This window comes from Muntiacus reevesi, chromosome 4, assembly GCF_963930625.1.
Source record: "Muntiacus reevesi chromosome 4, mMunRee1.1, whole genome shotgun sequence".
Lineage (NCBI taxonomy): Eukaryota > Metazoa > Chordata > Mammalia > Artiodactyla > Cervidae > Muntiacus > Muntiacus reevesi.
In genome coordinates, this window is record NC_089252.1 from 4,363,894 (window position 1) to 4,381,501 (window position 17,608).

Sequence of the window (17,608 nt, forward strand, 5' to 3'; positions counted from 1 at the left end):
TCCCGCCGACAGTCTCATTCCCGCGGCCCAGCTCCTAAGGGACGTGCGGAGCGTGCAGCGGTTTCACGCTTTGCCACTTGTTTCGCCAGTCCTTCGCCAGTACCATGACTGAGTGAGGAAATATTTTAGTATTTAAATTCAGTAATCACAGGGACTAATGAAGGAAGTAGAGCCACTTTTATTTATTGAGCGTCTGCTATCATCTTTTTAAGCCCTCCAAGGATCCTTGGGGGTACGATTATCTGTTAAGAGTGGTGGTGCTGTTCAGTCGTCCAGTCGTGTCCGACTCTTTGCGACCCCATGGACCGAGCACGCCAGGCCTCCCTGCTCTTGACGGTCTCCCGGAGTTTGCCCAAGTTCACGCCCACTGCATCGGTGATGCCGTCCAACCGTCTCATCCTCTGATGCCTTCTTCTCCTTCTCTTAGAGTACTACCCCCCATATTTGGCAAAAGTTTTACCGCCCCTACATTCTGTATTGTTGTTGTAATAACAAGTTTAGTGGTTGCAAGAGATGTAGTTTCCCACATACTGTAAATATGTTACAAAATTTTATTAGAAAATTTACCTAAATTTTAACATGGTTTGTTTTTCCTTCAAAATCCTGTTTCTATCAACATCTCTCACAGAATTTTGTCAAGTTGTAACACGTATCTACCTGAGTGATAGCTGCTCAGTCATGCCTGACTCTTTGCAACCCCATGGACTGTAGCCTGCCAGGCTCCTCTGTTCATGGAATTCTCCAGGCAAGATTACTGGAGTGGGTTGCATTTCCTTCTCCAGGGGATCTTCCCGACCCAGAGATCCTGCATTGCAGGAGAGTCTTTACCATCTGAGCCACCAGGGAAGCCTGCTATTAAGAGACATTTCTAAGTATAAAGACAGGTCAACTTAAAAATTATCAGCAGATACATGCTTGACTTTATCTTAAAATCTATAAACAATACATTAGAATATGTAATGAATCCATACACCTTTTCCAAAGGAATACCCAAGACGGAAATAGCAATAAAGTTATAAATGACATTCATCAATCAGATGAGATAATTTAGATGAAGCTTTTCTCTATACAAAAGATGCGGACTGGGCAAGTGGTCAGGAAGGAAATATAATGTGCTTTTAACTTTGTATGAAAAATAAAGTTCAGTTCCACATTGCTGAACATAGTTCTGTTTTTGCCAAATAAATCCTCTACTTCATGTTACTGTCCAAAAGCTTTATTAAAACCCCGCTTCTGACCTTTGTTTTGGAATCTGTTACTTTTGTTGCCACCTCCTGATTGCTGTCCTCTGGAGCTTCTACTTCTTTCCTGCTGTCCCCTGACACCTCGGCTGCCTTCCCGCTGTCCTTGGAAGCTGCGATATCCTTCCCATGAACCTTCTAGCTCTGGTTGCTCCGTGGCCACAGAAAGCTACCAGAGCCATGAATCATGCCACTCTTCCTGTACTTCTGTTACTGATGCAGTAGGGAAATCAAAGCAAACACCCTGCTTTCCTTTGAGAAAGACCATTCCCTTCACTTTGAAATCAATATCCTCACCCAGCTGCTTTTTAAGTTCTTTCCAAGCATAACTAATGTTTGGCGTTTCAATTGAGCACCACAAGATCATGGTCACAAAGCCCGCTTCTGAGTTGATCAAGGAGCGCTGGTCTACCGATGTGGTACCGGAAATGTGGGCCAGGGCTGCTGCCAGGGCTTCCACATGTCCCTTCTCCTCAATCAGCTTCTCGGCTGATTGCTTGACGTGACCGATTGCAGTGGGAGGTACAGAGTCCAAGAGCCTGATGGCATCTTTGCTAGAAGCTTTTATTATCTCTATTGCAAAAGGAACACCTATTCATTTAAATTTAATTCCTGCTTTTTGCTCCACTTGGACTAACTGGTATTCTTCTTTGTGCTGGTAAAAGCAGATGCAAACCCCAGTTGTCCCAGCTCTGCCTGTTCGCCCAGAATGATGAATGTAGGATTCAACATCCTTTGGTGGAGAACTTTGAACAACCAGATCAACCTCGGGGATGCCTAACCCACGTGCAGCAACATTGGTTGCAACCATAACTCCAAAATCACCATTTTTAAAACCTTTCAGGGTGATTTCCCTTTGCTTCTATGGAATGTCTCCGTGTAATGACTGGGCATCCTGTCTTACAGTCACATTCTGTGACAACTCCTGGGCTTCTTTCTTCGTTTCACAAAATATGATAGTGCACCCTTGAAAACCACTGTACACTCGGATCACATCTCCAATAACTGCTGCCCTCTGAGTCCAGTGGCACTTGATAGCCAGATGCGCTACAGTTATTGCCGTTTTCTGTGTCTTTTTACCAATCAGGCCCACTTGTTCATATGTAGATTTCATGTATTTCTTAGCAACATTATACACCCAGTAGGGGCAAGTTGCAGAAAAAAACAATGTTTGGGGATTGTCTTCTGAATCTTTCTTGTATGCTACACATAAAATCTCTTCCACTTTGATCAGCAAAGCCCATATCCAACATCTGGTCAACTTCATCCAGGACAACATGCTTAAGTTTGATGAGATCCAGCTTGCCATTCTGCAGGTGGTCTTTGATATGACCTGGTGTCCCAATCAGAATATTGATCCCATTCCTCATGTGTTCAATTTGTCCTCCATAGGGAGTTCCACCATAAAAACAAGCCACTGCCAGCTTTTTTGTGATGTCACTGAAGTCTCTGCTTACTTGACTTGCCAACTCCTTTGTGGGTGCAAGAACAGTACCCGAGGGGCACGCCTCTCTTCCAGTGTTGCAGGTCTCCAAGAAGTTTCTCAACCAAAGGGATAGCCAGGAGAATGTCTTTCCAGTTCCTGTCTGCGCCTGTGCAATCAAATCCCTCCCACCGTAGACATGGTGAAACGTCTTTGCTTGTATAGGAAACAGGAAGGTCACCCCACAGGCTTTGAGAAGTTTAATCATTTCTTCAGATATAGGGAAATTAGAAGAAGCTTTTTCTTTTTGCCCCACAGTCATTCCTGCTCCAACTCACTGTTTTCTTCACTGGCAGTTTCCTTGGAGTTGTAGTTAGGTCCAGAGTCAGGGGATCCAGTCTTGAGGTTGGGGCTTTTCTCTCAAATTTCTCCATTTATTTCTTTTTCTTTCTTCATCTTTTTGGGCTTAGGTGCACCCAATTCTTCCTCAGAAGGCTCTCCATTTTTTATAACTTTTTTAGTTTTAGGAGAAACAACTGTCTTTTCACAGGGCTACTTTGATTTTTTTCAAACTTGTGGTTTTAGGAGAAATAGTCTCATCTTGAGCTGGCTTCTCTTTCTTTTTTGCCTTTTTAGATTTAGGAGAATCCACATCAACCTCGGAAGGCTCTGCTTTCTTTTTAACCTTTTTAGTTTTGGGAGAAATCATTTCTTCCTTTTCTTCTGCTGCCTCTTCAGTCTTACTAGATTTTGGCTTCTCTTTTTACCTTTCTTCTCAATTTGTTTTCGCAGCATCTCCAGTTTTGCCATGGCTGCGTCTGACTCCAAATCCACGTCTTTTATTGATAATGCTATCATACTTTGCAACAGAATATGTATAAAATTTAAATTAGTATTTACTTCCCTATAACTAGAAAGTTCTAAGTGTTAAATTTTTCTTCTGGGTTAAATCACTCCAGACAGCGATTGTAGCCATGAAATTAACACAGTTGCTCCTTGGAAGAAAATCTATGACCACCCTAGGCAGTGTGTTTAAAAGCAAAGAGAATGCTTTGTCAACAAAGGTCCGTCTAGTCAAAGCTATCGTTTTTCCATTAGTCATGTATGGATGTGAGAGTTGGACCTTAAGAAGGCTGAGCTCCAAAGAACTGATGCTTTTGAACTGTGGTGTTGGAGAAGACTCTTGAGAGTCCCTTGGACTGCAAGGAGATCAAACCAGTCAATCCTAAAGGAAATCAACCCTGAATATTCACTGGAAGGACTGATGCTGAAGCTGAAGCTCCAATATTGTGGCCACCTAATGCGAAGAGCTGACTTACTGGAAAAGACCTGATGCTGGGAAAGATTGAAGGCAAAAGGAGAAGAGGGCAGCAGAGGATGAGATGGTTGGTTGGCATCACCGACTTCAATGGACATGAATCTAAGCAAACTCCAGGATGTAGTGAAGCACAGGGAAGTCTGCTGGCATGCTGCAGTCCACGGGGTCGCAAAGAGTCACACATGACTTAGTGACTGAACAACAACAATAACAAATTCTCATTACAATTATTAGTAAAATACAACTGATAAAATTCTACATATGTGTAGGAACATATATGCTTTGGTAAAGAATTTTTAGCAACTTAAAGTAATTTATTGGAAATGAATCCTTTACTCATATCTATTAAGTTTTTTAAAAATTAATTTAGATATCTATTAATGAGATTATTGCTAGAATGAGACAGGATTAGGTGAAAATACAGCATAAAGGTGATTTAGAGTAGAATCCATAACACATTACCTGTTTACTAAAATGTTACGGGTGTGGTGAAAATTAATAAGGTCAAAGAGGAAGTAAAAAAAGAATATGCATTTACAGTACCTAATTTGGCAAGAGTTAATGAAAATGTTTGTCCTGAAAATCTGAATAAAAGTTAAGAAAATGCAAATTTTATTCTTGATATTGAACTCTTTTACTGGGAAATACAATGTTAATTGTCAGAGGTGGAACTTTCTACCTCTTGCCCCTAGAAATAAAGCAAAATATGCAACAGACAGGTGGTCTTGAGTGAGGAGGTGTTCTCCAATAACATACTTTCAAACTGTATTTCAAGCTGTCCCTTTGTTTGGAGCAGTTTAGCACTTAGAACAGTGCCTGGTGTTGAGTGTCTGGGTCTGTTCCGGCTGCTGTAGCAGAATGCCACAGGCTGGGTGGCTTATAAACAACAAGAATTCATTTCTCATAGCTCTGGAGGCTGGAAGTCCCAGCTCTAGGTGTCATCAGGTTGTGTCTGCTGACAGCCCACTTCCTGGTGCACGTGTGCGCTGCGTCTCTTCAGTCGTGTCCCCAGGGTAGCCTGCCAGGGTCCTCTGTCCATGGGCTTCTTCAGGCAAGAATACTGGAGTGGGTTGCCGTGCCCTCCCCCAGGGGATCCTCCTGACCTCGTCTCTTCTGTCTCCCACATCGGCAGGCAGGTTCTTTACCTCTTGCGCCGCCTGGGAAGCCTATCCCAGTTCATAGATGCCATCTTTTCGATATAACCTCACATGGCAGAAAGCTCTCTGGGGTCTTCTATTAAGGACACTAAACCCATTCACGACGGTTTTGCCCTGATGACCTTATCACCTTACAAAAGGCCCAGATACGTCCAAATACCATCCCTTGGGGTATTAGGTCTCGACACATGAATTTTGGGGACGCACAAACCTTCGGTCTGGGTCCCTCTGAGTGTCTTGTAAAGGAGAGCAGGAAGACAAGAAGGAAGGCCAGCAGAGGGCGCCACTGCCGGCGGCGTCCCAGGTTTACTTGCTCTAGGAGAGAGAACACGTGGAATCGGGGCAGCTGGGAATTCGTGCCCTTAAACCTTTTGTGCCCGTGGGGGTCTCAGTCTGAAGACTGCGATGAGCTAGTTTTTAAATCTAAGGGCGCACAGCTGGGAATCTCCAGCAGGTGGCGCTGCAATCCCGCCCTTGGTAAAGGATGCTTTGCGGCCTGCTTGGTCTCCCGTGGACAGAGGAGCCTGGTAGCTACAGTCCGTGGGGTCGCAAAGAGTCGGACACGACTGAGCGACCTCACTGGTCTGGACAACTCTGATCTTTGTTTGAGGAGCTAAGTAAGCAAGTTTCTCTTCTCTGCTGGATTTTTGGGGGAACAGGGACACTGTAAGAGAAAATAAAGAATGAGGTATGTGGAGGGATACTTCATGAAGAGAAATGATGTGACTTCTGAGAACTCAGGGAGTACAAGCATTATGAAAGTTACTGTCGATTACAGATCCACTGATAAAACATTAGATCCTGCTTCCAATCACCACAATTTTCTGTTGACCCACCAGTGGCATATCACTCCAGGTTAAGGGCCATGGCTGGTGTGTCTTCTGAGCCCTGGGTTAGGCTTTTAGCTCGAGGGGGCGGGAGAACACGCAGGTGTTAAGATGGAAGGGGCTTTGTAGAGGGGGCGCCCACAGACTGCTGGGGGCATGCACGGCCACGGCCCCTGGATGCTGGCATCCACCCTGACGGCCCAGCAGTTACCTGAGCCACAGCACTCATGCCTTTGGTTCCTGCTCTGCGTGAGTCTGCATCCACTTTCTTCTTGGACTCTGAGAATTCACTTCCTTTGTCTCAAGTTGGAATTTCTCAAAAGACAGCATTTGATTGGTTTAGCAAGCCACCACGAGGAGTCAATTTCTCTGCCAGGAAGAAGGCCCGGCCAGGTTCTATCCAGGCCAGCAGCCCGCATGCTGATGGCTGCTTCTGGGTTGTGCACCCCACCGGATGTGACCCCAGCCTGGCCAAGGGGCGACATCACAGCTCAGCAGGGTGCTCTGTGCTGCAGGGGCTGAGATGGACTCAGTCTGCCCAGGACCGTGGATGGGGCATCACCAGGGGCCCCGCCAGCCCGTCCTGCTCCCAGCGCACAGGCACGGAATAGGAGAACCTTTTAGCCGGTGGAACTCTGGGGCGGCCTGCTCCAGCTCTCCGGTGATTCTGGCAGAAGTGGCAGCAGTTTCCATCCCATGTGGGGTCAGGTCAGGATGCCATCTCTGCATCTGAAAACACAGAACTGCCCTTCTCTTCAGGACAAAATCTCCCCCTGACTTAGCACCAACTTCCTGACTCATGGTTTCCAAGAAGGCACTTTCATCCAAGAATCTAGAGGTGCCAACCTGGGTAGAGAGGTATGAGCAGAAGTGGAAGCGACAGCTTTTAAGTCACTGCTTTGAAGGACACTCCAATTATTCTGATGACTCCAGCCCCAAATAAACAATAGTTAGAGCAGCAGCAGCAGCTGCCAAACCTGGTCTTCACTTTTTAAATCAGCATTTCCTGCTCTCTGACCTGTAACGATATGACACCTTAACTAGGAGTATATTTAAGAATATCATTTTAGTGAATTCATAAAAACCCCTGCCATTTGCTCTTCTAACCCAACGAAATCTACGTTGACTATGCCAAAGATTTTCAAGGTCAAAGAGCTTGAAAGAGCTTCAAAATGTAAGACTCTCCGGTTCCCACTAGTATTTATGAGCTTTCTACAGTGAAACCATCATGGGGAACTGTAACAGTATCCATGTGCCACATTTACATTCAGAGCCACGGTTCTGGCTCTTGCCTCGTGCCGTCATGTCCAGATTCTCAGGGCAGTCTCCTGTGCTTTATGGAATGTATTCTGAGCCACGTAGTTCTCACCGGAGACCGAGTTTGGCTGTGGGTGTGTCAGTTTAGGGCTGAATTTTCTGCTTTCTTTTAAATGATTTAACTCACTTTCTGGCTGTGCCGGGTCCTCCTCACTGCGTGCCCTTTCCCCCAGCTGCGACCAGTGCAGCGGTGACACGCGGGCTCCCCATCGCGCTCTTGTGCGCAGGCTCTGGGGCACGCGGGCTTCAGAAGTTCCAGCTCCAGGGCTCTCAAGCACAGGCTCAGTAGTTGCGGCCCATGGGCTTAGTTGCTCCGTGGCATGTGGGATCTCCCCAGATCAGGGATCAAACCTGTGTCTCCTGCATTGGCAGGGGGATTCTTTACCACTGAGCAACCAGGGAAGCTCTGAATTTTCTTTTTTAATGTTTGCCTTTTCAGAGATGGTTTTGTTGATGATCTCAATTGCCACACAGATCTTCATGTTGTAACACTTTTGGAAAGAGTGTTCTGAAAATCACAGCTGTGTCACAACCACACAAAGCTGTAACTGAGAACACCGAATGTGGGTCACAAGCCCTGAATTAGTCTAGTGCCTGGCACGCAGCGGGTGCTCACTAAACATGGAGAGTGAGTGGACAAAGGAATGGACAGATAAAGCTATTCTTCCTTTTGTTCTGTCCTCCCCTGCCTGGGATGGTCCTCTTGAGTAGGTGTATCTTACAGGTGGAGTGACCTGGAAGGAAAGTCACAATGCTGTCCCTCCCCCCAAATACCCTGCATCGGCAGCAAAATTATACATACGGTAAATTATACATGCAGGGCACTGAATACTCAGTCTTACTCATCATCCAAGGCTAAGTCTCTGAATAAATGTATTAAATTCTACTTTTAAAAGTTACAAATGTCCACAGGCAATCGAATGCCTTGGAAACTGCATCCAAAGTAAAAAAATAAAAAGTATGATTCCCTCCACTCCCGCTTCACCCTCCAGCAAAATTTCAACACAAACCAAAACTTCTGCCATACACATGGTCATTGGACAGAAGGGGAAAAAAGCCTCCTCCTCAATTCTTTTACAGATTTTGAGATGCTATGAATTATTACCAGCTTGGTATGTGACATCTATTTAAAGAGTCTCCAAATGGTTTTACATTATCAGGAATCCTTGAATGAAATCTCCAGGTTTAGTCTAAACCTCAATAGGTAGTAATATCCCTTCAGGTCTTGCATTAATTATATCTAGGAAAAGTACATAAACATTCATTTAAAAGCGCTATTTCCAAAGCCTGTAATATTTACACACTCACAAAGCACAGTTACATTCTTGATTGGATGTCTGCTCCTCAGAGCAGACATAGAGGCAGCTTTTTTTTTTCCCCTTTATGTCCTGCTACCTTTCTGCTTACTTTCATTCAAACTTTATAATGAGCTAAGCTGGTTGGGGCTGGGGGGTGGGGGGTTAGCTTGACAAAGAGAAGGGATTTCTCTGTCTACAGTAATGATAGCATCACCTTGATTCTTATAGAAACCCTGAAAGGCAATGGAATCCAGGGCTTCACTTTTTTTTTTAAGTATGACTGTTAATATACTAAAAGAGTTAACTGCCAGAATTTCCAAAAAGTTCCTTTTTTACTTGTAAGAACATTTAATATGAAGTCTATTCTCTGGACAGATTTGTAAGAGCACAAATAGGTACCACATTGATGTCTAGGGCTGATTAATCTTGCACAACTGAAACCTCACACCCCCTGAATTATAGCTCCATACCTTCCCCTCCCCAGCCCCTGCCTAACACCCATCTACTCTCTATGGGTCTGACTATTTTAGATGCCTCATGTAAGTGGAATCACGTAGCATTTGTCCTTCTGCGTCTGGCTTCTTTCACTTAGCATAGTGTCCTCAAGGTTCATCCTTTGTTGCACACATAAAAAAGATTCATTCCTCTTAAATGGCTGAATACTATTCCCTTATGGGTTTCCCTGGTGGCTCAGTGGTAAAGAACCCACCTGCAATGCAGGAGATGTGGGTCCAATCCCTTTGTCAGGAAGATCCCCTGGAGGAGGGCATGGCAACCCACTCCAGTATTCTTGCTTGGAGAATTCCATGGACAGAGGAGCCTGGTCAGCTACAGTCCATGAGGTTGCAAAGAGTTGGACATGACTTAGTGACTAAATAACAAATATTCCCATATGTATATATATATATACACACCACATTTTCTTCATCTGTTCATCTGTCACTGAACATTTAGCTTGTTTCAAAAAATTAAAAGTAGAGCTACCATATGATCCAGCAAGCTCACTTCTGGGTATTTTATTCAAAAGAACTGAAATCAGGATCTTAGAAAGATATCTGTACTCACATGTTCGCTGCAGCATTAATCCCAACAGCCAAGACATGGAAACAATTCAAAAAGCATTTCAATTTCCATTTGGCACTTTTTAAGTAAAGACTTCACAAAGTCGTTCACTTTTTTATACTTCAGAGAAAAACATTAACTTCTTATCCAGTAGAGAGAAACAATGGCCCAGCATTTGTAAGTAGATATCTGGAGAAGAAAAAAGAAAATTGAAGTCATTGTGGGCCATCACATGGATGGAAATTTTCGAAAACACTTGGAGGTCTGGAAGTGGAACCCTAAGCAGTACCAGGTGCCCTGGTGCCTCAACTGGTAAGCAATCTGCCTGCAAGAGACCTGGGTTCGATCCCTGGGTCAGGAAGATCCCCTGGAAAAGGGAATGGTAACCCACTCCAGTATTCTTGCCTGAAGAATTCCGTGGACAGAGGAGCCTGGCGGGATACAGTCTGTGATTGGCAAAGAGTCGGAAACGACTGCGCGACGGACTGACATGTAAGCAGCGCCCGCCCCGCCTGCCAGCACAGGGGTGAGCTTAGAGACTCGGGGCTCCGGATCACAGCAGGTCAGGGTGTAAAAGTCTGGAAAAACTGCTCGTCAAGTTTACCTGCCTGGGCTCTATTTACACCTCTCCCTTTATTATGACACTAACCTCAATAAAAATGATCTCTATTTTTCATCTTGGTCTTTTGCATTTATTCCACTCCAGGTGTGTCAATTTCCACACCACTGTGGGAATTTGATACTGACTTTGGAGATTTGCCACTAATAATACCAATTGAGATTTATTATTGATACAATGATAAATTGTCAGGACTCACCTGTGACCTGGTGATGAGCCTTCTGGGTGTATATCATCTCTCTTGGCTGAAAGAAGACTAGTATGAACTTCTGAATCATAGTTTTAAAATACCCAAATATTTAGGGATTACATTTACTAATTAATCAAGAAAAAAGTTTTTAATGTTTAAGCCTGCTACAGCATGCCCCATCTTGCACAGATTAACCTAGAAAGGATCCAGATGCTGAGTCTAATTAAAAGCATACAACACTTGTTGTAACTTCAGATTTAAAATAAAGAGTATTAAGCATGATAGAAGTATGTTTGCTCACCAGAACGTATACCCATTTACCAATAATTCACAGTAGATTTCTGCCAAAACAATTCTCTAAATACACGTTCTATCTTGTGGTCCATGATCTGTTACATTTTCACCTGTTTCTAAGTAAGTACAGTTAGGTAATAAGGGTTTCCATTTTCCTTTTTTTTGTTTGACTGACTCTCCATACCTTTCATTTTCCTATTTGAGAAGCAAAACATATTCTTGGGGATTTGTAAAAATTCATGATTTATTTACATTTCATTGGCAGTTTAAGGCTACTTTCCCAGCTTATTTTTTAAGTGAGAGGGAAAACAAAGCAACGAAACCTATCCTGTTTCAGAATATAAGCAGTCTAAAGCCCCTCAACAAGCAAAGGGGAATTGAACATTTCAGCAAATATCAAGAACTGTGATCTAATGTTCTAGCAAATACCAAGAATTCTGCGTGTTTTGGACAACTGCCATTTGTCTAAAGCTGGAAAAATAGATGATGCGGGAGAGGTCAAGTCTGCTAAATAGTTCTCTGTATCCACTGCACAAACTCTGCAAACACAGGCTGAAATTCTCAGTTTCTTCCTTGGGACAAGCGAAATAACCAAACGTACAGAGAAACGTCCAGCTACGTGACAGACATTTCTGCTCGCGTTCAGACATTTGCCTCCTCCGGTGTCAGAGGGCAGATGTCAGATGGCTGCTTGGGCAGAACAGGGTTTTGGCCTGAGTGAGTCGTGTGCACCTCTCCTGGGCTCACGGGCTCTCGGACACACCGTGTCCGTGAGCTCCAGGCACCAACACAGGTCGGGCTTTTCCTCTCACACTGCTGCACGGGTACTCGGCTGCCCCGAGACTCTTTATACATACGTGCCTGTTAGGTTCCGGGGCTGCTGCAGCAATCGGAGCAGTTGACAAACAGCAGAAACGGGTCATCTCCCAGTTCTGGAGGCGAGAAGTCGGGGGCCAAGGTGTCAAGGCCTCGGCAGGGACGTGGTCTCTTTGAAGGCGGTGGGGAGGACCCCTCCTGCCCCTCCCACTATGGTGGCCCCTGGGGGCCCAGGCTTGGAGCCCCAGCCTCCAGGGTCTGCTCTGCCCTCCAGTGGCCTCTCCTCTCCTCTTCCAGACACCAATTTAGGGCGCCCCACCTGAGTTCAATAAGACTTCATCTTCACTTATTGCACCTGCAAAAGTCATGTTTCCAAGTAAGGCCTGGCTCGGAGGGTCCAGGCGGACGTGAGTTTGAGAGGACACAACTCGCACCAGTGAGCGTGCGTTTCACCATCACGGGCTACGCGCAGGCTGGACACCCCCACTGGCAGGCCCCCTCCTACAGGAAGCCGCTGCTGCCCCCAGGACCTGTGGCCCCTCGATGCCACCCTGCCAGGCCTCCGTCCACTGAGTCATCCCATAGACACCCTGACAATCCGGGTCTCGAGCAGTCTCTGACCCCCGCTGGAACCTCCAGAAGGAAGAAGAGAAATAGAAAGAAGAAGAGAAATGGGGAAAGGGACTGTCTAGTGGAGAGGAGGCATGGAGGCAGGAGAGCGCAGAGCAGGGATTGCAGTGGCCGCAGTGTCTGGGCGGGAGGCCCAGGGGATGGGCGAGCCTCTGGAGCCCGGACGTGCAAGACGAATGATGCCCAGGGTGGAGCTTCCCCAGGGTGGAGCTTCTACTCAGACGGGGGCATCTGTTCAACAGAGCCCTCTGCTCCTCCTCACATCCCACCACATGTACTGGGAGCAGCCCCAGGAGCTCCTGGGAGATAAGCCTCTCACCATCCACTTTCTAGAATGCAGTAAACACCGAACATGTCAGTCCTTCCCCAGAGAGTTAAGGCCACCCTGCAAGGCATCACAGGTGATGCAAGGCATCACAGGGAGGAGGCAGTCAGGCCTGGACCCTGTGCCCGCACCTGGCTGGCTGCCACCAGCAGAGCCATGATGGGGTGTCCGGGCCAAACCTGAGAAGATCACCTTGGAGTTAGTGACATGCAAAGCCCAGGGCTCCTCTCCCACAGGCGCCTGCTAAATAAATAAGTATCCACTTTTGTGCTGAGTTTTTATTCCCAGTTCTCTGTTCCTTTTCCTAAGGAGATCCCCTAAATTCTAAGACCTAAATTCAAACCTGGGTCCAGGCTGGGTGAAGGAGCGACGGCAGAGCCGCCCAAACCCAGCAGGTGAGGCGTTCGGGCCCCCAGCCTGGATCCCAGCTGCTGCCTCGGATCCCCACTCGGACGCCACGGGGGCTGCATTCCGGAGGCATCTGCCGGCTCCTCCTGACTCAAGCTGTCCTGTCTGTTTTTTTTTTTAAAAAACTCATTTATCTTCTCACTCTACTTAATTTTACAGAAAATAAAAAGAGAGAAACCACAGGTGCCCAAAGTTCCACTATTGTGTTTAGCCTGGCCTCTTGGTGATCCTCGAGAATGACCTCAGCCTATGGAACATTCCCTGGGAAACCTTAGGAAACACAGCTGTCTCCCGGGGGGGGGGGGGTCCTCACGCAGCGGGTGGGGGCTGGGATGGGAGCCCCAGGACCCCCAAAGCCCCCAGGCTCCTAGGTTGAGGGCATGGATAGGATCCAAGCTAGTTTACCTGCTGTGGCGGTGTCATCAGGAGAGGCTGGTGGGGGGCAGTGGGGGGTTTCTGGGAGAGTGGTCCGCTTGGGGAGGGTGATGGCGGGGAGGTGGTGGGGATGGTCTCATCCTTCTCCTCCTTGCTGAGATCCCTAGGGAAGGCCCTTCTTCCTCAGGAGCTGTGGATCCAGCGAGGATTTGGAGCAGGTGGGGGCATGGGGCAGGAGACAGAGGGTGCTGAGTGTAGATGTGTTCTGAGCCCCGGTGGGGAGCAGGCCAAGGACCAGGCCAGGAGGACTTGCTTCTCCACGGGCAGGAAAGAAGGAAGAGCTTCCAGATGAGGGCAGAGGATGGAGTGTGAGTGCCAGACGGAGTCTCAGACAGCGGAGGAAATCATGGGTCAGAGACCAGCCCCACCTCCACAGCCCTGGGAGAGTTATCTCTGAATATAAAGCATCTTTTGAGGAAAGAAATCAGCATTGAAATTCACCACATCACAAGGGCCCCAGTGTCAGATGACAACCGTCCTCATCCAGGGAGCCCTCTTCCTTCCATGGCCGCCATATATGTGTGAAAGCCACCCCAAGGAGTTGTGCAGTGCACAACCTGAGCCACAGTTCTCACCTTTCTTCCACAATGGTGTGAAATGAGAAATCAATAAGAGAAGATAATTTGGGGAAGTCACAGATATGTGGAAATTAAACACCATACTTCTAATTAATCAAAGGAGTCATAAGAGAGTTATAAAGCTCTCTGAGATGAATTAGAACAAAACCACAACATGCCAAAACTTACAGGCTGCAACTTAAGCACTGAAATAAAGCAACGGAAGGAGTGAAATGTATAGATGCAAATGTCTATGTTAAAAAAGAAAAAAGATCTCTAATGAATAATCTAATCTTCTACATTAAGTAATAAGAATAAGAAAAGCAAATCCAAAATCTAAATCAAGAAAGGAAGCAATTAGAGGTTAGAGTGTAATAAATCAAATAAAGACTAGAATAACAACAGAGAAAATCAACAAAACAAAAAGCTGGTTCTTTGGAAAGACCAGTATAATCAACAACCTTTAGTTAGACTGACCAAGATAAAAAGAGATGATGTAAACTATTAAGTTAGGAATAAAAGAGGGGACACCATTGTCAACTCTACAGAAATAAAAAGGACCATAGGGGATGCTATGAACAACCATATGCAAACAGATCAGACAACCTAAATTAAATGGATAAACTCCTACGTAGGCAGAAGCCACTGAAAATGAGCCTAGATGAAATAGAAGATCTGAATATGCTGATAAAAAGTAAAGAGATTGAATTAGTGATTTTAAAACTTCCCACAAAGACAAGCCCAAGTTGGTTTCACTGGTGATTTCAACCATGTGTTAAAAGACAAATGAATACCAAAACTTCATAGCTCTTCCCGAAAAACAGAAGAGGAGGAAGCACTTCCAGTATCATAAGCCAGTATTACCTTGACACCAAAACCAAAGATCATAAGAAAAGGAAACTACAGACCAACATATCTTATGATAGCATAAGGCATATTAACACAAGAACCTTCAAAATGCTAGCCAGCTAAATCTAGCAATATGTAAAAAGAATTATATCACATGACTGAGTGGGATTTATCCAAGTAAGGTTGTGGGTAGAATGAACAAGATGCTTCAGAGCCTTTATGTGTATACTATAATATGCATTTATATAAATATTTATTGCCTGAACTACTTGCATCTTTTAAAAAGAAGAAAGTAGAAAACCAGTAAACTAAGTTTCAGACTTAAGACATTAGGAAAAATTATCTATAGATCAATTGAAAATAAAATAGATGTCAGGAAAAGAACAAGAGAACTCCAAAATATCTAAAAAGGAAGAGAAAAAAAGAAAAACCATATGTCACCATAAGCTATAAGAAGGATGATCAAGCCAAACATTGGTCATTTAAAACTTCTGGTAGATTCCTTAAAAAAAAGAAGAGTAATAGTGAAAAAATATATGAATTAATAATAATACTAAATAAATAGTAATAATAATAATAGTAACTGAACAGAGCAGCTATTAGAAACTATAAAAATTTACTACATGTGGCAAGAAAAATAGAAAGCTCAAATAATCCTAAAGCCATTATAGAAAAGTAGGAGTAATTAAAAATTTTTCCCAAGAAAATACAAAAATTTTTTGGCAGATCCAAAAAATTCTGTCAAATTTTCAAGAAACAGATCATTCCAATCTTATAGAAGCTCTCCCAGAAGAAATGCTCTCCAAATCATTCTAGGAGGCCAGTATAATTTTGATACCAACACCAGATAAAAACAGCAGGCAAAAAAGAAATTAGAGCCTTATTTTACTCATTAATATGGATGAGTTCTAATAAAATATTAACTGAATCTAACTTCACATGAAAAAAAATAACATGCTACAATCAAGTTGGAGTCATAGGAATTCAAAAGCTCTTTAATATTTTCATATCTATACATTTTATTTATTATATTAAGAGATCAAATGATCCTAAGTGGTTATACATATATATATATATATATATGTGTATATATATATATATATACATATATATACATATATGTAAAACCATATATGATCATATCAACAGATGCAGAAAAAAAAGCATGATAAAATTCAACATCCATTCATGATAAAAAGGCACCTTGACTTGATAAAGAATATGTCTAAAAACTTACAACAGGGGCCTCCCTGTTCATCCAGTGGTTAAGAATCTGTCTTGCAATGCGAGGGACACCGGTTCGATCCGTGGTCCAGGAAGGCCCCACGTGCTGGCGAGCAACTAAACCGGCGTCTCACAGAGACTGAGCCCATGAGCCTAGAGCCTGTGCTCCGGCACAAGAGGAGCCGCTGCAGGGAGAAGCCCGTGCTTGCCACAACTGGAGAACGCCACTCTGTGCAGCAACACCACCACAGACGAAAAACAATCTTAAAAAAAACCCCGTACAACATAAGTCATTATAAATGGGAAACTAATAGAATTATTCCCTTTAAAGGCAGACACAACAAAGTCAGAAACAACAGGATGTGTGTGCTGAAAATACAGAATCTGTAGGCTGCAAACTGAAAATGTGATGAAAGAAATCATAGAATACCAAATAAACGAGGAAATGTATTATGTACATGGATTGGAAGACTGAAAATAGTAAAGGTGTCAAATCTTCCCCAAACAGTCTTCAGATGTAATGCAATTCCAAGCAAGACCCCAGAAGGATTATTTTGCAGATATAGACAATTTAATTTTAAAATTTATATAGACAGGCAAAAGAATTAGAAAAGTCAGTTTTGAAAAAGAAGAAAATTGGAGGAATCACATTTCTCAACTCTATGACTTACTGTAAAGACTACAGTAATAAATCACATCAGTGTATATCAGCAAAGGGGTAAGCATATCAATCAATGGAAGAGAACAGAGTCTAGAATTAGGCCCACATAAATACAGCCATGTTAATTTCTGACAATGGCAAAACTGCAGTTCAATGGAACAAAGACTGTCTTTTCCAGAAACCAGTGTTAGAACAATCGGACGTCCATATGCAGAAAAGGGACCTTATCGTGAGGCTTTATTAAAAAATTAACTGCAAGACTGAAATCCGTGGTTAGGAGAATGAGAGGCTAGTTCCTCACTGTGGGAAAATACCTGCCACATACCCGTTAAAGAACTTTATCCAGAATACATAAAGAAGCCTCAACTTCAATAGTCAGAAAACTCTAAAAATTAGGGAAAGACTCTGAGCAGACACTTCCCTAAAGAGGATCTACAGACAGCAAATAAGCACATAAAAACATGCTTGACATCACGAGATATTAGGGACATGCAAACTAAGGCCTTATGTGTGGTCTACAAGCCTTGCAGGCCTCTTCACAGCAAGGTCATCTCAGACTGTAAACTCCAGGAGGGCAGGGGACTTGTTCCCTCTACAATGGCTGAAATACAGGAATCCTTACCACAGCAGGTCTGAGCAGAGATGCAGAGCCCCCAGAACTCTCGGCACTTCTAGCAGAGATGGGAAATGGTGCAGCCACCACAGGAGACAATTTGGGCAGTTTCTTATAAAGTTACTGGAGAAGGAAAAGGCTACCCTCTTCAGTACTCTGGCCTGGAGAATTCCATGGACCGTATAGTCATGGAGTCGCAAAGAGTCGGACACAACTGAGTGACTTTCACTTCACTTTATAAAGTTAAGCAATCCCAATCCTAGGTATGACTTTCCTAGAGAAATAAAAATTCATGTTCACACAAAATCCTGGACATGACTGTTCACAGCAGGTCTATTCATATT

At 44.2% G+C, this 17,608-nt stretch overlaps 1 pseudogene; it reads right to left on the minus strand.

Moving 5' to 3' along the window:
• Positions 1–217: 217 nt before the first annotated feature.
• LOC136166240 (nucleolar RNA helicase 2 pseudogene) lies at positions 218–4,583 on the minus strand (annotated as a pseudogene).
• Between the last annotated feature and the right edge of the window lie 13,025 nt (positions 4,584–17,608).